Source organism: Monodon monoceros, unplaced genomic scaffold, assembly GCF_005190385.1.
Source record: "Monodon monoceros isolate NGI ecotype Baffin Bay Population unplaced genomic scaffold, NGI_Narwhal_1 Super_Scaffold_3, whole genome shotgun sequence".
In the NCBI taxonomy this organism is placed as follows: Eukaryota; Metazoa; Chordata; class Mammalia; order Artiodactyla; family Monodontidae; genus Monodon; species Monodon monoceros.
This window is the reverse complement of record NW_021703780.1, coordinates 88124053-88147475: the sequence shown is the minus strand read 5'-3', so window position 1 is coordinate 88147475 and position 23423 is coordinate 88124053. Positions and strand designations below refer to the sequence as shown.

Here is a 23423-nt window from a genome sequence, read left to right as displayed (position 1 = left end):
GCCATTTGCAGCAATATGGATGGACCTAGAGATTATCATACTAAGTGAAGTACATCAGACAGAGAAAGACAAATATTATATAACACTTATATGTGGAATCTAAAAAATAATACAAACAAAGCTATATACAAAATAGAACCAGACTTACAGACTTAGAAAACAATATTATGGTTACCAAAGGGGAAAGGTGGGGGGAGGGATAAATCAGCAGTATGGGACTTGCAGGTATATACTACTATATATAAAATAGATAAACAATAAGGATTTACTGTATAGCATAAGGAACTATATTCAATATCTTATAATAACCTATAATGGAAAATAATCTGAAAAAGAATGTATATACATATATATGTGTATATATGTGAAACACTTTGCTGTATACCTGAAGTTAACACAACATTGTAAATCAACTACACTTCAATTTAAAAAGAAAAAGAGAACAAGATTAGATAGCTAAGAAGTGGCCAATTTAAGGTTTGAAACCCAAAAGCCTGACTGCTAAAGTCATACATTAATCACTTTTCAGTTCTCACACTAGTGTAGAAATCAGTAAGGATAGTACTCTGCAAGGGACAGGGAGGATTTATAAGACTTCACCATAACTCTAACACAGTCTCAAGACTATCCATTTTTTATGCTGGCCAACCAACTTCTTGATACCTAATTGTTTTAAAATGTAGGTTTTATTATTATTCAGGTATAGTAAGGACAACAGATTTAGGAGATGACTGCCATTAAAAAGATAGTTCAGTATTTGTTTTTCTCCTTCTGAATTACTTCACCCTGTATGACAGACTCTAGGTCCATCTACTGCAGTACCGTATGCTAACACATATATATGGACTCTTCTGAAGAACCTAGGGGCAGGACAGGAATAAAGACACGGATGTAGAGAATGGACTTGAGGACATGGGGAGTGGGAAGGGTAAGCTGGGACGAAGTGAGAGAGTGGCATGGACATATATACACTACCAAATGTACAGTAGGTAGTGGGAAGCAGCCACATAGCACAGGGAGATCAGCTCGGTGCTTTGTGACCACCTAGAGGGGTGGGATAGGGAGGGTGGGAGGGAGGGAGATGCAAGAGGGAAGAGATGGGGGACATATGTATATGTATAACTGATTCATTTTGTTATACAGCAGCAACTAACACACTATTGTAAAGCAATTATACTCCAATAAAGATGTTAAAAAAAAAAAAAAGTTTGTTACAGCTCCCAAAAGCAGGGGAGATTCCATGCCATGCAAGCCTACACAGGGAAGCACCAATGTCAGTCAGGAGGCAGAGGAAGTGGAGGCGAGAGCTTGTATTGTGATTTCCATAGGAAGAAACAGGGAAGGCAGGCTAAGAAGGTTTAGGATTGACTAGTTTGAATACTTTCAGCAGCCTCTGGGGTCTAGGGTCTGTCTCTAGTTGTCTGATAACTGCCCCTGAGGTGATTAGGGCTGGGGAATAGTGGCCCAGAGTGTGAGATCCCAATAAAGGAGGTGGTTTGGGTATGGACTCTAATAGGTTGGTTTGCGTATGAAAGACAGCTCAATGGTGTCTCTAGAAACTGGGTAGCCCTGGGAGGGGCAGACCCTCCAGGGTCAGCAAGGCCCCAGATGGCAAAGTAACAGAAATACAGAAAATGAGATGACATGATTATTCAATAATCCATACTGCCAGGTAGCAGGAAACAAGAACTAGGGTATACACCCACGATGAGTCAATATCACCCCCAAGGAGGTGAAAATTAGTTTCAAGGAGTGGAGAGGATGGTGAAAAAAGTGTTACTTTTTATGTATAAAGCACAGGACTACGTATGTGAATAAATATACAGAATATATATGGTATTAAAGCTTCATGGGTGGGGGACTGAGTGGGCGCCTTTGTGGCAAAAGGAGAGTGAAAATAAAATAAAAGTTGAGAAAAACTGGAATAAAGTATCCTAGATAATGAATGTAAATATTCTGTTAAGTGAAAAACAATCCATTATAATAATATATTATTAATGTACTAATATATTAATATAAATTTTTTTTCTGATTTATATATAAAGTCATATAAATTTGCTCAGTAAGTGTTTGTCCATAAGACCTGATCAACTCTGTGCCAAGAAAACCTAGTCTCCAACACCACAGAACTGAGAATCAGACTCTGAAGGGTGATGAGTGAAACTCCACTATTCTCTGCTTGGGCACCACCATTTCTCTAAAAGATTTCCTATCTTCTCCCTCTAAAATATCATTAATGTTATAAAGACATCTTGTAAAACAGAGATTTGTGCTTTTAAGTGGCTGGGGGTGGAGGAGCAGCTCTATACTCACCAAGAGTTTGCTGATCTTAGATTGGCTCGAGTATTTCTGGGTTAATTGTTCTTTCTCTTTTTTATAATTTCTGCTGCATCTGAGAGAATAAGGGAGGTAATCAGAAATGCAATGGGTAGTGCCCACTTTGGCAAAATGAAGTAAAATTGGCCTGATACAAAGAAGATGAGCATAGGACTTGCATAAGGATGACACAAATGTTTTTGAGACATTCCATTTTTTCTTCTTTTTTTATTGAAAAAAAGACATGAGAAACTACCTGGGATAATGGAAATGTTTTATATCTTGTTTTGAGTGACTACAACTGTAAAAACTTATTAAACTGAACACAAGATCATTGTATTTTATTGAATATTAAACATGCTTTAATTTTTAAAATGAGTGCTGTGAGAAGACTGAAACAATGATTTAACTCTGGGGTTTGCAGGTTTGACTGCCTTATATATAACTAAGGTTGAACAAATAGAGCACTAAGCATAAGCTTATTGTACCTTATATAACAGATGCAACTGCATTGGAAAATCACATATTTATAAATTGAAGAGTTCATGAGAAAATGGAGGCCCACAGATAAAACTGACTTTACAAATATTGCAGCTGGAAGAAGAGCAGCACTAGAGGGAAAAGTATCCAAGAACATGCCCAGGTTGCTTACCGCACGCTAGGTATTGTACTGGCATTTCAAATTCCTTATTTCATTGATTGTTCATACCAACCCTATGAAGAAGTCACTGCTAAAAATCCATTTTTACCTTTTGAACAATGACAGGTTAAGTGACCTACCCAAGGTTACAAAGCTAAAAATGGTAAAGCTAAATCTTGAGGCTCTATTTCTGATGTCAAAGTCTGTACTCTTGACAACCAAGGCATATTACTTCCATTCAGTCATTGTAGGTTAGCTTAGGCTAGTTTAATTATGCATGATGAGCCATTAAATGGCAACTTGAATCACATTGGCCACTCTACTTTTAAATATGTAAAAGTATAAATATGTGCTATAACAATAGCACAGCCAAACCTGATTATTTTAATCTCTTTAATTCGGTTAAATGGCAGAATTTTAATGTCTCAATATGGTCAGCAGCATTCCATTAAGTCAATACAGCAACTTCAGGCAAATTAATGTACATATAAAATACAGAGCTGCAAAAAAGACGGGAGGAGCTGATTGAGTTTACTGAGTCATTCTTGTGATCTTGACCCTAGATTTTTATGCACTTGGCTTGTCGGGTATACATAATTTGTGAGTAGTTTGCATACCTGTGCTAATTTAATTGCATTATAGGTGAGCTAAGCAGAGGAAGCAATAATGAACACATTGAAAAGAGAAGATTCCAATGAACACATTGAAAAGAGAAGGTTCCAAGCTGTCTAAGTGAGGGTAGAGAGAGGAAAAAAAATTATTATTTGAGGGAAGTTTTGAAGCTTCCTTTACACTGGTTGTGTGTGTGAATATTTGTGTGTGTGTGTATGTGTGTATATATATATATATATATATATATATATAATCGATGTCATTGTTGTTACTGATGCACACATAAAACTCAACAGCATGTGTGGATCTGTGACAAAAAGGAATCCTTTTGGACTTAAGCCAAATCTTTCTACCTCCAGAAGAGTAAAACCTATTCTGAAACTAATATGCAGCAAACAAGGGACATTTGCCTCCAGTGTTGCAAATGACATGTATTATGATCCATATAGGCAACAGTTTCCTACAACCAGAATGCTGGACAGAGAAAAGCTTCCTGGGCAAAAAATATTTATTTTAGGTTTTGAAAGATAGTAGTAGTTTTCCAGGAAGACAAGATAAGTATAAATATTTTCGGAAGAGGCACTAGCAACTAAAACAGGTATAGAGAAATCAAAAAACACGGTGTCTTCTTAAAGCATAAATAGTTTGGTAAAAGTGGGAATTTGTAGTACCCTAGGGGAATGAATCACAGAAGGCTTTTTGGCCATGCACGGATTTTGGATATTATCCTATAAGGATCTTTTAGATGAGTTTGTCCATTATGAAAATATGAGATTTAAAAAAAAGGTTAATGGGGGCCTAATCTGAACGTATCAAAAGGAGGTTGTAGATTGAAGAGTTATTTGGCACGCAAATAAGACTATTCTGGACAGATAAGCAATCACACATGCACAGAAGAAAAAGAAAAAGCCCAAACCAAAAAACAGCCTTGCCCTAAGTACCAGGGAATTGGGTCAGTACAGGAAAACTGAACTGGAAGATTTTTTTTTTAATATAAATTTATTTATTTATTTATTTTTGGCTGTGTTGGGTCTTTGTTGCTTCTCGCAGGCTTTCTCTGGTTGCGGTGAGCGGGGGTTACTCTTTGTTGCATTGTACAGGCTTCTCATTGCAGTGGCTTCTTGTGAGGCACAGGCTCTAGGCACGTGGGCTTCAGTAGTTGTGGCACATGAGCTCAGTAGCTGTGGCTCGTGGTCTCTAGAGCACAGGCTCAGTAGTTGTGGCGCACGGGCTTAGTTGCTCCGCGGCATGTGGGATCTTCCCACACTAGGGCTCGAACTCGTGTCCCCTGCATTGGCAGGAGGATTCTTAACCACTGCGCCACCACAGAAGTCCATTGGAAGATTTTTAATAGAAAAACAGTGGAAACAGTTTCACATCATATTTTTCAGTGGAGGCTTGGGAGGAAACCCACTGTTCTCCAGGAGGTAATTGAATGTTCCCATTTTCTATATTTCAATTGAAAATTTTTTCACTATATTTTGGGCTATTATTTATCTTGGTCCTTGACAATATTCATTTTTGAGGTTATAGTGTATAGTCATTTCTCATTTTGTATTTTTGGTTTTTTGAAATAAAAAGCATTTTTAAAACTTCTAATAGTTTGTTTTTTTAACCAAAATCAAGTCCTCAGAGACTATAGAAAAACTAAGTGTACAATGGGATGGCAAATTCTGTATATCTAGTACCGGCCTATGGATGTGTATGTAAACACACTATGCTTTCTATAAAAGATCAGGGGAAAACTGTGCCCATGGAGAAGGACTTTTGTGCAGCAGACACACATTCTAATTATTTCATCCTCATTGGCTTCTGTACAGCTCAAAGGAATGTACGGAAGGGGGTGAAGGTGTAGGAAAGAAAAAAAGTGGTATGTATAGATGGAACTGATGTTAGCAAAAAAGTGCTTTATTACACATCAGGCAGTTTTTTGAGCTTGCTTAGTTCCCAATGGAAGGTTTTCACTGTAGGGGGCAATTGACCATAGGAAATAATCAGTGGGAAGCCTATGAATTGTAAAAAAAAACAACAAAGGCTTTTGCAAGTCATTCTATGTGGATAAAATAGGTAAAAATCCTCACATTGGGGGCATTTATGAGGACCCACTGGCCTTACCTCTTTACCTCCCATTTCCCCTAATTGGCTTCACTCCTCAACTTCTTCTCTTTTCCTCTTAGGCAATGTGAAATAGACCTTTATACATGACAAGATTTCTTTTATATTTCTATTTGGACAGGGAGAATGGGGAGAAACCATACTGAAAAGGGCAACTTATCATACCTCGTTTTTCCCCGTTTATTAAAAAAATAAGAGTACAACTGAGGGACTTCTGCTGAGTGTGGCAGCCACTTCAGCACTGTAAAAGGGGCTCCAGCTGTAAAGGGTCTCCAGCCAACTAGATGGAGCAGCACTTCTCACCACAGCCACGTTCAGGTTGTCTTTTCCAAACAGACAGCTAAATTAGGAGTTAAGAGATGCCCACGTAGGCTTTTATGCTGCAAATAAAAGATGAAAGAGCCCTAACTTACAGGAAATATTAAAGAAAGAAAAACACCTAGGCGGAAAGCAGAGTAGCTAAATGACTTGCATTTGGGTTTTATTTTGCTGGTCAGTCCACAGGACTCAATATTTTGTTCATTTTAAATTCATTCTAAATTAAACATATTTTTGTGAAAATTTCCCAAAATGGTTAAAATGAAACAGGTCTTTTTCTCTCCTAGGTAATTTTGGGAGACTGGTTGGAATTTGTTAACCCATGTGTGAAAATCGCGTTTACATTCGCATGAATGTCTGCAGGTATGTGATGTTCTCATATATAAACATAGATCTACAAATCTCTTTTCAAAGCATAGGTAACCCTTTAGTAACATCAGCCATCTCTGTGGTTCAATGCTGACACCCTTCTGGGTACGGCTCAAAATGACGTCTTTCAAAAATTCATGGAAATAACTCTTTTATTTTGAGATTTTACTATCTTGTACTAGCTTTCATTTTCTTCAATATACTACTAACATATATGCAAAATCTTATCTTTTACATTACACAATTTCCATCACAAAAGTCACATCCTGTTTCCTTTTTTTTTTTTTTGCGGCATGTGGACCTCTCACTGTTGTGGCCTCTCCCGTTGCGGGGCACAGGCTCCGGACACGCAGGCCCAGTGGCCACGGCCCACGGGCCCAGCTGCTCCGTGACACGCGGGATCCTCTCGGACGGGGGCACGAACCTGTGTCCTTCGCACCAGCAGGCAGACTCTCAACCACTGCGCCACCAGGGAAGCCCCTGTTTCCTTTTTTAGTCCTCTTATTATTTGGGCAGTGTCTTGAAGTTGGTACATGAATCAATGAATATTTATTAAATGAATGAAAGTAACAAAGCCCTAAAATTTATTGATAAGATTACATCTGTCTCTAGGAACTAAAAAATAGCAATAATTAAGAATAAACATTTCATAGTTCATAATCTGTACAAGACGCTGTTTTATTAATTTATATAATCCTCATAAAACTTCATGAGATGTCATTATTAATATCTCAGTGTTACAGATAAGAACAGTGAGATGCAGAGATGTAATGTATTCAAGTTGACAGTGGCAGAGCAAGGATTTGAACCAATGCAGCCTTCAGGCTGTGCTCTTAATTACTATGCTATATATAGCTTTCCTGACAGACTATATTTATTATGTCTGTTGTAAGTGCTTTACATGCACTAATTCATTTGTACCATGAATTCTATTTACAGAAGCTGGCTGTAAGCCATGATGGGTTATATTAGCACTTTCATTGGCCTTTAACAATACCAAACATAGGCTGAGGATTTCATACTTCTGTTGTTTTATTCTAATGCAGTGGTTATAAAAATGTGGATTGGAAAACCAGGGGTCCCCAGTATCCTTTTAGCTCATCCATTTGCATAGTCAAAGCTCTTCTAGATACCAAAGAAAGTGTTTCGTAATTTTTTTGTTCTTTTTCTCTTCACATATTTCATAAAATTTTTTAAAACATGCGGTATTCATTGTGGAAGAGATAAGAAACCCTGAGTGTAAAAACTACAGCAAATAGATGGAAAATTTTAAAAGAAATCATGGACTTGGGATTGGTTCACGTTGGCAGAGTACAAGGACCTGTGCTCACTCCCTCTTGTGAGAGCACCGGAATCACAACTAACTGTCATTGACAGGAAGACACTGGAACTCACCAAAAAATTACCCCACATCCAAAGACAAAGGAGAAGCCACAATTAGACGGTAGGAGGGGTGCAATCACAGTAAAATCAAATCCGATAATGGCTGGGTGGGAGACTCACAAGCTAGAGAACAATTATAACACAGAAGTACACCCACTGGAGTAAAGGTTCTGAGCCCCACGTCAGGTTTCCCAACCTGGGGGCCCAGCAATGGGAGGAGGAATTCCCAAAGAATCAAACTCTGAAGCCTAGTGGAATTTGATTGCAGGATGTCTACAGGACTGGGGGAAACAGAGACTCCACTCTTGGAGGGCACACACAAAGTAGTGTGTACAGCAGGAACCAGGAGGAAGCAGTGACCCCATAGGAGGCTGAACCAGACTTACCTGCTAGTCTTGGAGGGTCTCCTGCAGAGGTGGGGCATGCCTGTGGCTCACTGCAGGGACAAGGACACTGGCAGCAGAAGTTCTGGTAAGTACTCCTTGGCCTGAACCGCCCAGAGTCCACCGTAAGCCCCACCAAAGAGCCAGTAGTTTCCAGTTCTGGGTCACCTCAGGCCAAACAACCAACAGGGAGGAAACTCTGCCCCACCAATCAGGAGACAAGCAGATTAAAGTTTTACTGAGCTCTGCCCACCAGAGCAACACCCAGCTCTACCCACCACCAATCCCTCCCATCAGGAAGTTTGCACAAGGCTCTGAGATAGCCTCATCCACGAGAGGGCAGACAGCAGAAGAAAAAAGAACTACAATTCTGCAGCCTGTGGAATGAAAACCACATTCACAGAAAGATAGACAAAATGCAAAGTCAGAGGACTATGTACCAGATGACTGAAAGAAGATAAAACCCCAGAAACACAACTAAATGAAGTGGAGATAGGCAACATGCCAGGAAAAGAATTCAGAATAATGATAGTGAAGACGATCCAGGACCTTGGAAAAAGAGTGGTGGCAAAGATCGAGAAGATGCAAGAAATGTTTAACAAAGACCTAGAAGAATTAAAGAACAAGCACCTAGAAGAATTAAAGAACAAACAAACAGAGGTGAACAATACAATAACTGAAGTGAAAAACACACGAGAAGGAATCAATAGAATAACTGAGGCAGAAGAAAGGATAAGTGACCTGGAAGACAGAATGGTGGTATTCACTGCCACAGAACAGAATAAAGAACAAGCAAGAAAAGAAATGAAGACAGCCTTAAAGACCTCTGGGACAACATTAAACGCACCAACATCCGCATTATAGGGGTCCCAGAAAGAGAAGAGAGAGAGAAAGGACCTGAGAAAATATTTCAAGAGATTATATTTGAAAACTTCCCTAATATGGGAAAGGAAATGGCCACCCAAGTCCAAGAAGCACAGAGAGTCCCAGGCAGGGTAAACCCAAGGAGAAACACGCCAAGATACATAGTAATCAAATTGAGAAAAATTAAAGATAAAGAAAAATTATTAAAAGCAACAAGAACAAATAACATACAAGGGAACTCCCATAAGGTTAACAGCTCATTTCTCAGCAGAAACTCTACAAGCCAGAAGGGAGTGGAACGATTATCATAAAGTGATGAGAGGGAAGAAACTACAACCAAGATTACTCTGCCAGCAAGGAACTCATTCAGATTCGATGGAGAAATCAAAAGCTTTACAGACAAGCAAAAGCTAAGAGAATTCAGTACCACCAAACCAGCTTTACAACAAATGCTAAAGGAACTTCTCTAAGTGGGAAACACAAGAGAAAAAAAGACGTACAAAAACAAACCCAAAACAATTAAGAAATGGTAATAGGAGCATACATATTGATAATTACCTTAAATGTGAATGGATTAAATGCTCCAACCAAAAGACACAAGTTTGCAGAATGGATACAAAAACAAGACCCATATATATGCTGTCTACAAGAGACCCACTTCAGACCTAGGGTAACATACAGACTGAAAGTGAGGGGATGGAAAATGATGTACCATGCAAGGGGAAATCAAAAGAAAGCTGGAGTAGCAATACTCAAATCAGATAAAATAGACTTTAAAATAAAGAATGTTACAAGAGACAAGGAAGGATACTACATAATGATCAAGGGATCAGTCCAAGAAGAAGATATAACAATTATAAATATATATGTACCCAACGTAGGAACACCTCAATACATAAGCCAAATGTTAACACCTATAAAAGAGGAAATCGACAGTAAAACAATAATAGAGGGGGACTGACACCTCACTTACACCAATGGACAGATCATCCAGACAGCAAATTAATAAGGAAACACAAGCTTTAAATGACACAATAGACCAGATAGATTTAATTGATATTTATAGGACATTCCATCCAAAAACAGCAGATTACACTTTCTTCTCAAATGCAAACAGAACATTCTCCAGGATAGATCACATCTTGAATCACAGATCAAGCCTCGGTAAATTGAAGAAAATTGAAATATCAGGCATCTTCTGACCACAACTCTATAACATTAGAAATCAATTACAGGGAAGAAAATATAAAAAAACACAAACACATGGAAGCTAACCAAGAGATCACTGAAGAAATCGAAGAGGAAATTAAAAAATACCTAGAGACAAATGACAATGAAAACATGACGATCCAAAACCTATGGGATGCAGCAAAAGCAGTTCTAAGAGGGAAGTTTATAGCTATACAAGCCTACCTCAAGAAACAGGAAAAATCTCAAATAAACAGTCTAACCTTAAACCTAAAGGAACTAGAGAAAGAAGAACCCAAAGTTAGTAGAAGGAAAGAAATTGTAAAGATCAGAGCAGAAATAAATGAAATAGAAACAAAGAAAACAATAGCAAAGATCAATAAAACTAGAAGCTGGTTCTTTGAAAAGATAACAAAATTGATAAACCTTCAGCCAGACACATCAAGAAAAAGAGGGTGAACACTCAAATCAATAAAATTAGAAATGAAAAACGAGAAGTTACAACAGGCACTGCAGAAATAGAAAGCATGATAAGAAACTGCTACAAGAAACTCTATGCCAATAAAATGGACAACCTGGAAGAAAAGACAAATTCTTAGAATGGTATAAGCTTCCAAGACTGAACCAGGAAGAAATAGAAAATATGAACAAACCAATCACAAGTAATGAAATTCAAACTGTGATTAAAAATCTTCCAACAAACAAAACTCTAGGCCCACATGGCTTCACAGGTGAATGTTATCAACATTTAGAGAAGAGGTAACAACCAGCCTTCTCTAACTCTTCCAAAAAATTGCAGAGGAAGTCACGCTCCCAAACTCATTCTACGAGACCCCCATCACCCTGATACCAAAACCAGACATAGATACTAGAAAAAAGAAAATTACATACCAATATCACTGATTAATATAGATGCAAAAATCCTCAACAAAATACTAGCAAACAGAATCCAACAACACATTAAAAGGATCATACACTATGATCAAGTGGGATTTATCCCAGGGATGTAAGGATTCTTCAATATACACAAATCAATCAGTGTGATACACTATATGAACAAATATGATCATCTCAGTAGATGGAGAAAAAGCTTTTGACAAAATTCAACACTCATTTATGATAAAAAAAACTCGCCAGGAAATGGACATAGAGGGAAGCCACCTCAACATAAAAAAGGCCGTATACAACATACCCACAGCAAACATCATTCTCAATGGTGAAAAACTGAAAGCATTTCCTCTAAGATGAACAAGACAACGATGTCCACTCTCGCCACAGCGATCAGAGAATAAAAAGAAATAAAAGGAAAAGAAAAAGTAAAACTGCCACTGTTTGCAGATGACTTGATACTATACATAGATAATCTTAAAGATGCCACCAGAAAACTACTAGAGCTAATCAATGAATTTGGTAAAGTAGCAGGATACAAAATTAATGCACAGAAATCTCTTGCATTCCTATACACTAAAAATGAAAGATCAGAAAGAGAAATTAAGGCAAGAGTCCCAATCACCATTGCAACAAAAAGAATAAAATACCTAGGAATAAACCTGGCTAAGGAGATAAAAGACCTGTACTCAGAAAACTAAAAGACACTGATGAAACAAATCAATGATGACACAAACCGATGGAGAGATATACAAGTTCTTGGATGGGAGGAATCAATATTGTGAAAATGACTCTACTACCCAAAGCAATCTACAGATTCAATGCAATCCCTAACAAATTACTAATGGCATTTTTTACAGAACTAGAACAAAAAATCTTAAAATTTGTATGGAGACACAAGAGATCCCGCATAGCCAAAGCAATCTTGAGGGAAAAAAATGGAGCTGGAGGAATCCGACTCCCTGACTTTAGACTATACTACAAAGCTACAGTAATCAAGACAATATGGTATTGGTACAAAAACAGAAATATAGATCAATGGAACAGGTTAGAAAGCCCAGAGATAAACCCATGCACCTATGGTCAAGTAATCTATGACAAAGGAGGCATGATATGGAATGGAGAAAAGACATCTCTTCAGTAAGTGGTGCTGGGAAAACTGGACAGCTACATGTTAAAGAATAAAATTAGAACACTCCCTAACACCATACAGAAAAATAAACTCAAAATGGATTAAAGACCTAAATGTAAGAACAGACACTATAAAACTCTTAGAGGAAAACATAGGAAGAACATTCTTTGACATAAATCACAGTAAGATCCTTTTGATCCACCTCCTAGAATAATGGAAATAAAAACAAAAATAAAGAAATGGGACCTAATGAAACTTCAAAGCTTTTGCACAACAAAGGAAACTGTAAACAAGATGAAAAGACAACCCTCAGAATAGGAGAAAATATTTGCAAATAAAGCAACTGACAAAGGATTAATCTCCAAAATATCTAAACAGCTCATGCAGGTCAATATTTAAAAAACAGTCAACCCAATCCAAAAATGGGCAGAAGACCTAAATAGACATTTCTCCAAAGAAGACATGCAGACGGCCAAGAGGCACATGAAAAGCTACTCAACATCACTAATTATTAGAGAAATGCAAGTCAAAACTACATTGAGTTATCACCTCACACCAGTTAGAATGGGCATTATCAGAAAATCTACAAACAACAAATGCCGGAGAGGATGTGGAGAAAAGGGAACCCACTTGCACTGTTGGTGGGAATGTAAATTGATACAGCCACTATGGAGAACAGTATGGAGGTTCCTTAAAAAACTAAAAATAGGATTATCATATGATCCAGCAATCCCACTACTGGACCCAGAGAAAACCATAATTCAAAAAGACACATGCACCCCTATGTTCATTGCAGCACTATTTACAATAGCCAGGTCATGGAAGCAACCTAAATGCCCATTGATAGAGGAATGGATAAAGAAGAAGTGGTACATATATACAATGGAATATTACTCAGCCATAAAAAGGAACAAAATTGGGTCATTTGTTGAGATATGGATGGACTTAGGAACTGTCATACAGAGTGAAGTAAGTCAGAGAAAAAGAAATATCGTATATTAACACATATATGTGGTTTGCAAGGCAGAAATAGAGACACACATGTAGAGAACAAACATATGGATACCAAAGGGGGAAAGCGGTGGGTGGGGAGTGGTGGAATGAATTGGGAGATTGGGATTGACATCTATACACTAACATGTATATGTATCTATTTTACTAATATGTAAACTAGATAGCTAATTAAGAAAAGAAATCATGCATCTGCTCCTTAAATCCATTAATTTTAAGAAGGGGTTTTGAGGTCACCCATATCCCACCAAACTGGATCTATTAACTACTGAACCATCTTAAATTCCTTATTAAAGATGTAACAAGCAATGATTATTCCACAAATTTTAAGAATGATTCTTTACTCTCTAACTTCTGTTAATGGGATGCCAATACTTTAGTGTATGTACATTTTATTTTTTACCATTTCCAGTAAAGCTGCTCTTTCCTCTAATCCATACCAAAGTTATGTTAAGGTAATGCTAAAATAAGCACTAGTTATTCCTAATTCTATAAAGACAACCAACAAATTCTTATATATTAATTTTACATCCCCATGTGATTCCCTAGTTGAACTTCTAGTGAGAAATACCAGGAATGAAAATGTTCTAATAAAAAATACATAATTCCATAAGCTTTGCCGTTCACACAAATGCTTAATTCCTAGGCTATGTAAGTTTTTTTCAGTCTGCAGTTAGCTGTTTAATCGTTTCCTAGGACCAGTATAAAAGTCATTACTTATTTTAAGATATTCATACAGAGAGGCATCATTATATTCCATTGCAATCAGTATATTAGTTATCTTATAACTAGTTCCAAATTTGGGCTCTGTTTTTTTTATTTTTAACATGAATAAGTTTGTGTCCTTCAGATATGGTATTACTATTACATGTACTATATGTAACTATCCTACACATAAATATCAGACTTTGTAGACATATATCCACCATTAAGTTAAAGGGTGGCATCTTTATGATATATACTAATCTCAAAGCATATTCTTCTCAATTAAACATCATTAGAATTTTTGATAACAATCAAAGCAAATAATTAATAATAAAACTTTTTAATCTACTGTATAAGCATCACCTTCCTTGAAATTTCTGGGTTAGACCTAGATTCATTGACATATACTATCTCTTCTATTACACTTCTATAATATTCCTTAGGCAAAATTATCTGCCAATTACAGAATAGAAAAAGTGTGGTGGGAAGACTCTAAAAATGACCCCCAGTGACCCTGCCTCCTGGTATTGGGCATCTTTGTGTAATCCCCTGCCCTTGAGTGTAGGTTTGACCTGTGACTTGCTTCTAACCAGTAGAACACAGCAGAGGGGATGAAATGTCATTTCCATGATTAGGTACATAAGATTATAACTTCCCTTTTGCTAGAAAATTGTCTCACTTGCATAGTCAATTTGCACAGTTTAACAAAGTAAGCAGCTGTGTGTAGATACCCATGTGATAATGAATTGAGGGCATCCTTTGGCCAATAGCCAGCAAGTGGCTGAAGCTCTCAATCTAACAATATTCAATAAACTGAATTCTGTCAACAAGCATATGACTATGAAAGCAGATCCTTTCCCAGTTGGGTTTTCAGATAAAAACCCAGTCATGGCCGGCACCTTGTTTGCCACTTTCAGATGAGACCTCAAAGCAAAGAACCCAGATGAGCTGTAGCCAGACTACTGACCCACAGAAATTGTGACATAATAGATGGATGCTGTTTTAAGCCTCTAATTTAATGGTATTATTGTACCATAATATTATTATACCAGTGTTTTAATGCAGCATCAGAAACTTAATATAGTAACTCAGGCACCTGTTCTCTTTGAAGCCAGACACAGAATTAGGGCTTTGATTCCTAGAGGTGCCCCTCTTCTTAAAAGTAAAAAAATAACTAAATTATATGAAAATATGGGAATGAACCTAGAATGCCGAGAGAATAAGTGGCACTGAGTATTACAAAAATATGAAATCCAGTTGTATACTGTACAATAAGTAGAATACTGGCCCTTGCAAAACAGTTTCATACTTAACTAATGTGGAAGGAAAAAATATTTATGATCATGATCAAGAGCCTGGTTATATCAGCCTCTTATGAACCCACTTTTTTAATTTAAATATTCACTTATATTTTTTTCATACATTTAAAATTTCCAATTGACCAATAAAAATATTAATCCATGGTTCCTCTTTGAATAAGTGAAATTGTCTTAATAGAAGAATTTGTCACATTTTATCTTCAGATTCACAGCTACCTTTACTTTCTCTATGCTGATTTTTATTTCACTGTTACTTTTTTTCTGATGATAATCTTGATGTTAAAATGGTTATATTTTTCTGAGAACTATAAGTTTCAGTGTGAAGTTAGCAGCATTGTATGTTGCCTTTTAAATTCTATGCCTATGTATATAGAGTATTTCATCTTGGCCTTTTAAAAAACCACTACTTTCGCTCACACATGAAGGAAAAACAGAGAGACCATGCCCATGAAAATTATACCAATGCTTTTCAGCACAATAAGTCAACAATAGAATTAAAATAAAATAAAATAATTATTTGAGACAATACATTTTATGCATTAAACTTGGACTTCTACAGAGCTGATCTTTAGGTGTATCTTGTGAAAAGCTATAGAATGAATTCCTCCAGGATTACTTTTAAAGGAAGAAATTAAATTTTCCATGCAACACCATTATGTATACAAGAAAAAATATTCATAGATGAATGATAAACATTTTAATTGGATTACACTTTTATAGCTAGAACTGAAATATAATTTTATGTCACAAGCATTCAGGCACATTTTATCAATTTTATGTTCTTTTACCCATATGAAATGTGTGATATATGATATAAATATACACACACTTTGTATAGGAGTTACATTTTTGAAGGCTAAAAACAAAAAAAGCCAGAGAAAATGTCAATAGAAGATGCTTGCCTTTATCTTAATGCTGTGTTTTAAACTTAGAGAATATTCACTATAACTACATATTTGCCATCCTTGCTCAGGCTGATGATACTATTTTGAATTCGAAAAACATTATCAAGACTTGCTCAAAATGAACTACCAAGTAACTGTGGTTCTATAGTGACTTCAGAAAACAGAACACCCTGTCTTCCATGACTGACTGATGTAGGACTGTGGAAGCAAGCTATAGGGAAAGTCCATTAACTGAAGTACCTCTTTGAAAACTGGAGAAGGAAGATGGTCATTGTCAGACTCTAACCATGATAGGTGAAATATAATTACTAAAATTTCATACATAGGAATGCTAAGTTAGTTTTGTCTCTCTGGGATATTGGGATAAAACAATGAGTTAATTCTTCTACCATTCCTGAACAAAGGTCTTAGAAGAGTAGCTGGAAATGGTTGATGAGATATTAGTAGAAAGGATGAATATTAAAATGTCTTGAAATAATACACTGTATACTGAGTGTGTCAAAAGTTTAAAGCTTCGGAAAGCAGAAGGAAAAGATCTTCTGGAGAGACAGCCATGGTGATAGGAGTGATGTTGGTAGGATTGTCAGGGTGATGGCTGATGGTGAGCAGAAAGGGTGTTTTGCTCTGGAGTGTTTAGAAGGGCACAGATGTGTGGAATACATACACATCAAATCTATTCAGTAGTCTTTTGCAAATGTTATTACTGTTTGTATTCTTTATACAGTATAAGCCTGACTGAGCAGAATAAAATGCTCTCAAATATCAATTTTCCACACCCATGAATAGCCTAGCTGTTTAAGTCATGAGGCATTAACATTGACACAAACAAATCACAAGGATAGAGCACCCTATGTGCAAGGCACACACCTAGCAAGAAATGTCACCTTGTAAACTCAAAACTGCATAAACATAATACCTGGAGACACACATATACACAAATGCTTAAAACTGCATGTATAACTTTGTGTCTCAAAAAGACGTAGCCCAAAAGTTTAGATGTTTGTATTAACAGAGCACTTAAAAAAAAACACACAAAACAAAAATAAACCCTATATTGCTTGTCGTAAAATTTTTTTGTTTACATTGATTTTTTTTTTTTTGTAAAACAAGATGAAATCTCAAAAAAGCAAAGATTTGGAATGATTAATAAAGCAGCTTGCATGATTTGGTGGTGCACATATAATCACGGTATTTGAGAAGTCAGTTCCTCTTAATATGACCTCCATATAGAAACAGCAACTCCAAGTTTTTCTCCCCTTTTGTAGGATATGGGTAAGTGAGTGCGTGTGTTTTATTCATTGTGCATCTCTGGAGAAAATCAGGTCACCTTCAATGATCTTATCAGTCAAAGAAAATAGGACTGCTTCACAGAGCTATTAAAATGGAAGAGAATTAAAATGTATAAAAAGCTTTCAGATGCCAGGAACAAAGGGAAAAATGTCACAGACTAGTCAGGGATTGCTGCCTCTGCTGAAATTCATGATTTTGATTAACATGAAGTTGTATATGGCTATAACATTGTAAGCAGTTGTAATAAAATAAAGTAGGAAACAAAGGCCAAGGACATTACAGAAACATGGAGGAAAGCATCAAAAAAATACTTCTAACAAGTGGAAAAAATAAACAACTAGACGAGAATTATAATAATATGCTTTTCGGTATTTTATGTGTGATTCACAAAATGCTTTAGCATATACCAGGGAATCTAACCCTCACAAGTGAGGAAAGAATTGTTACCAATACTTCACTGAGATGGAGATGAAGTTGAAGATAGTTATAAATTTGTGCAAGTTCAAAGAACTAGTAGGCAGCAGACTACTGTTTTCTTCCATGTCTCTAAAAACAACCAGTAGAACACTGTAAAATCTCCATAAACATCTGTTAAATGAATAAGCTTGCATTTAAGCCTATTTTTCCTAATTCCAAATCTAATGTTCTTTGCAGTCAGCTGACTTCCTTAATAAGTGATGCATTTATGCAAAACCGTTTCTATTTTATTTGAAACATTGCTGAGAGAAAAGTAAATGAAATATTTATGAGGAGCCTGTTTTTAAAATAGAATAAACAGGAGTAGTATCTTAGGATGACAGTGTCAAACCAGGATGGAAAAAAATCGATTCACCTATTTTTTTTGGTTTGTTTTTGTTTTTGTTTTGTCTGTGTTGGGTCTTTGTTGCTGCGTGCGGGCTTGCGCGTGGGCTTTCTCTAGTTGTGGCGAGTGGGGGCTACTCTTCGTTGCGGTGCACAGGCTTTTTATTGTGGATTCACCTATTTTGACTGGGAATAATAAGAATACCATAATACTATCACTCAACAGATTATGTCTTAATTACATGTAAAAGATTTGAGCACTTCTTATGAGTTAACACAGAGAAATGGAAAGATAAATATTATACATATCCATAGTCACTTCTCCTAGTTGTACCAACTATTAATGTTTTGCCACATTTGTGCTTTCTTGCTCTCTTTTTTGCACGTTCTCTCTGTGTCTTTCTTTCCTTTTTGTTTTTTTTTTTTTGCTAAACCATTTGAAATCAAGTTTGGGACCTCCAGTTTGTGCCCAGGATGTACAAAGCTGGAAAGTATGCCAACTCAACGAAAAATAACTAGACAAATTACAAATTCACAACTTTTCTTGAACCAGAAAGCTGAGATTGCAGGAATACCACCTAGCCTAAAATCTAAAGAAAGATGTGCCTATAAGGAGATAGGATAAGCTAGCATTTGTTTGCTTGGTAACAGATTGGTAAGGAAGAGCGTGGGCCTGGTGGCTGCAGATAGAATAGAAATTCTCTCACTTTCAGGCCCTTGTTGTAGAAACTTGAGGCCAGAGATACAAGGGAACAGCAGCCACCATAGCAAAGGCAAGAAATCTCACTCACACACTCACATTCCCTTCCCCTATCTCTCCTATAGAAGCAAAGCTTTAAACTGTAGGGAGAAGTGCCTTCAGGAAGGGATGAAAACCCATTGCAGCTGGGGATAGGAAACAAACCAAACCAAACCTCTATACCTTTGCCAGAGTTATAGCTCGGAGGAGGGCAGGAAGACTGAGACAGCCACATCCCTGAAATCCAGGGACATAGTGTTTGCCTAAAACAGAGATTTAATCAGAACAGGAATGACCCTCCAACCACTGTATCCCAAAGCTGCAAGGAGTTCAGTGAAGTCTAACAGTGGGATTCAACTTTGGAAGTTTCAAAAAACATGTGGGTAGAGACTCTTTGAGGTACAGTGCAAAGAGAAGACCCCAAAGATGAGGATGGAACATTGAGAAAAACCCACTGACAAACCAATCCTCACCCTAAACACAGTTATCCCCAAAAGGAGTTGAAGCCAGTGGTACACTGATGGTCATCACAGCAAATCTAAACCAGCACTACTCCTAACTAGATTGACTCAAATTCCCACACTAATGGCCTACCAGAAGTAAAAACATGCCGCTTCCAGATATAGATACTATATAGTTTCTGTTTTTCTACCTGAGATGTCCAGCTTTCAACAAAAAAAAATTATAAAGTATGTGAGAAAACACACAAAAAAACATAGGCTTCCCCCTCGATGCAGAAGAAGAGTGTTCTTATGAAACCTTTCATAAGCTAAAATGGTATAAAGTGAAGAAGCAATTACCTTAGAACACATCTTGCTAACACATGCATGAAATAAATTGATATAGAGCACAGATGTTCACCAACACAGTTCAACTCTGTGGTGGCTTGATGCTGAGATGTAGTCCCCAGGAGAGGAGGTTGATGGTGCCCCTCTCACTGCTTGGGGTGCACCCTGCCTCTATAAAGCTGAACTCTGTTTTTGCTTTTCACCTTTTTTTTTTTTTTTTGATAAAAGCAAAAATCCGGTTCTGATTTCTTTCAGTTAGCGAAAACAGGCACTAATGTAGGTTTTTTGTAAAATTCAAGTGGCATAAAGTGAACTTCCTAGAAGTGGGGGTTACCTGTACAACCAAGGGACAAGGCAGTCAACAGAACCAGGATCAGATATGACACAGATATTGAAATTATCACAAAGAGAACTTAAAATAACTATGATTAATATATTAAAGGTCTAATGGAAAACATTATATGCAACATCAGCAGGGTGCTTTCTACAGATGGATGGAGAAAATCAATTGGATATGTTAGCCATGAAAAATACAACAGCAGTGATGACGAAAGCCTTCAACAGTCTCATTGGCAGACTCAACACACCTGAAGAAAGAAAGCTGAAAGAGCTGGGAACTACCATGGATGGGTTCCATCGTTCTTTTGAATACATTCAGGACTATGTCAACATTTACGGTCTGAAGATTTGGCAGGAAGAAGTATCTCGCATTATAAATTACAATGTGGAACAAGAGTGTAAAAACTTCTTAAGAACAAAGATTTAAGACTGGCAAAGTATGTACCAGTCCATATGTACCAGTCCACTCATATTCCAATACCAAAGTTTACCCCTGTGGACGAGTCCATAACATTTATTGGTCGACTCTGCAGAGAAATCTTGCGGATCACGCACCCAAAGTAGGTGTATCTGAATTCCACTGAAGAGCTTATTTTTCTGTTTTTTTGGATTTAAAAAGTTTTAATAAACCAGAGAGTCCACAGACCCAAGTGAGTAAAATGTTAGCTGGAAAGCAAGAGAAGTATAGACTAAAATAAGAGGTGGCTGAATAGACCTTATAATTGTTTTCATCTATATGTCTTTGGACTGGGGTCTCCTCAGTCACACTGAGGAAAACATGCAGCCTCAGAGAAACTGAAGTTAATAAACCCATTAGAAAGGCTCCAATTGTGGCAGGAACAAGGGTGTGAGCTAAGTAGATGTGATATATGTTTAGAGACACTGTCCATGGCATACAAAGTCCAGTGGAATTGAAGGTAAGTCAATAGGAATCTTTAAACTAAAATACAAAGAGAAAAATGAGTGAACAAAGCAGAACAGAGGCTCCAGGAGCTGTCATACAATATCAAACTGTCTAACACATGTGTAATTGGAATTCCAGAAGAAGAACATGAGACCAGGGAAGAAGGAACATCAATCAAGATTAAAAATATGCAGGCAAGTTATAATCAAACAGAAAATCAAGACAAACAGAAAATCTGAAAGACAAACAAAGAGAAAGGACACAGGAAAACAAATACAAAAATTACAGAAACGTCCCTTCAGAAGTCATGCAGGTGAGAAGAAAATGGAGTGATATCTTTAAAGCACTGAAAAAAAAAATCTGTCTGCCCATAATTGTATACCCAGTGAAAATATCTTTCACAAATGAAGGAGATGTTAAGATTTTCTTTAGACAAACAAAATACAGAGTATATTGTCAGCAGACCTGCAGTAAAAGATATATTAAAGAAAGCTCTTCAGGCGGAAGGAATGTGATGCTAGACAGAATCTAGACAGTAAAATTGTGTGCTAAAAATAGAATAAACAAAGGTAAATGTACAATTCAATTTTTAAAAATTGTTTTGACAGTAAGTTGCAAAATATCACATTTCATCTCTAAATACCTCAGCATTTATTTCCGAAGAAAAGGATATTATCCTTCAATAATCATGATAATATTAGCACAACTGAGAAATTTAATATAGATACAGCATTTCATTATAGCCTATATTAAAATTTATCCAACTGGCCAAAAACATATATCCTTTGTATCTGCTTTTGTTTCTCAGGATCAAAGCAACACTGTGTTTTCAATATAATCTCTTTAGTTTTTTAATCTGGAACAGTTCTCCAAAGTTTACTTTTATCACATTGATGTTTTTGAAGATCCTGGGCTGTGGAGACAGTTGCCCAATCTAAACTGTATGGTGATTTCCACAAGATTAGATTCAGGTAAAATATTGTTGGCAAGACTATCACATGTGTGATGTTCTCTACTTCCTATTGTATGAGGGAGCATGTTATATCAGTTAGTCTCTTTATTAGTGATGCTGTTTGATCACTTGGCTAGAGTGGATTGTGCACATCTTGCCACTCTGTAATGAAGAAGTAATCTGTGTACTGATAATTTGAGATCATGCATAGTACATTTTATTCCCTAATAAATTATAAACAATCTAACTCCCATCAAAGCTAAACATCTATAAATTTGCTTCTATACTCATTGCTTCTATTTCCACACTCCTCGTTCACTGAATTCAGTTTTACTCTTTATCTCATAAATAAACAGGTTAGCTCAATTAATGTATCACATGACATACTTGTCATCACATCCATAGATTTATATATTTTTTAATTATCCATTTACTTGACCACTCAATGGTCATATGTGGTTGTCTCCCCTGAAAACACTCTTTTTCTTTGTTTTTTGTGATAAAACACTCTCTAGTTTGCTTCATATCTTTGTGGTTACTACTTCTTCTTCACCTTTGCATGGTAAATATTCTCTATCAGCCACTCTTTTGATAACCAGCTTGAATAAAGTTGTCTCTAGTTTGGTCATGGTGCCTCTGCTCTCAACTATGCTTACCATATTTTATTCATACTTATGGCATGATGATTGCCAAATTCACCCTGGCTGTAACTCATCCTTATTCTTTTTGTTCCATGGATATTTATTTTTGTACTAAACACTTCTACAGGAATAATAAACTTACAAAGAAGAAGGAACTCATGGTCAAAACCCAGATCTGGTTATCTTCCCTCTTTACTTCAGAAATGGCATCATGATTGAACCAAATGTTCATTAGACACCTGGGAGTCCTCCTTAACATCTTCCTCTCAGCTCTCTACATAACACAATGCCAAGTCCAATTGTTAACCCTTCAATTCAGTCCTAATTCTACTTAAATAGTTCTACTGCTACACCCAGATCCTTACACCAAACCATTGTGTTTTTTAGCCTTGATTACGGTGATTGCCTTTTAACCGCCTTTTAACTCTCACTCTTTTTATTCTTTCAATATATTCACCATTGAGGAGCCAGTGTAATCTTTTCAGTTTACAAATTTGATCATTTCTTTCTTGTTCCTCTTCCCTATCCTGCCTCCTCCTTCCAGCTGGAAAATCTTAAATGACTACATTCTTTTGGGACAAAAGGAAAACCCTTAATAATTTATAAAAAGACCTACAAATTCCTATTTGGTTTGGTCCTGCCTCTCCCTGTTGCCTCATCTGCTCTTCCCATTTTTACTATCTGCTCTACCCTTCTTTTGGCCTTGAACTACTTGTGTTTCCTCCCACCTAGTTTTCCTTGGAGTTTATTTTTGCTTATGTCACAACAAATGCCTCTTCTCCACTGTATATAACTAATGGTCAATTATTATTCATATTTTA

The 23423-nt window shown here is 36.7% G+C and overlaps 1 protein-coding gene and 1 non-coding gene across 4 annotated transcripts in view; one reads left to right on the top strand and one right to left on the bottom strand.

Moving 5' to 3' along the window:
- CNTN6 (contactin 6) overlaps positions 1-23423 on the bottom strand; it is a 293875-nt gene that overhangs the window by 179203 nt on the left and 91249 nt on the right. The gene's annotated exons all lie outside the window — the stretch shown is intronic.
- On the top strand, positions 2432-2536 carry LOC114908170. Its single transcript, XR_003796867.1, has one exon. It is a non-coding gene; the product is annotated as a U6 spliceosomal RNA (small nuclear RNA).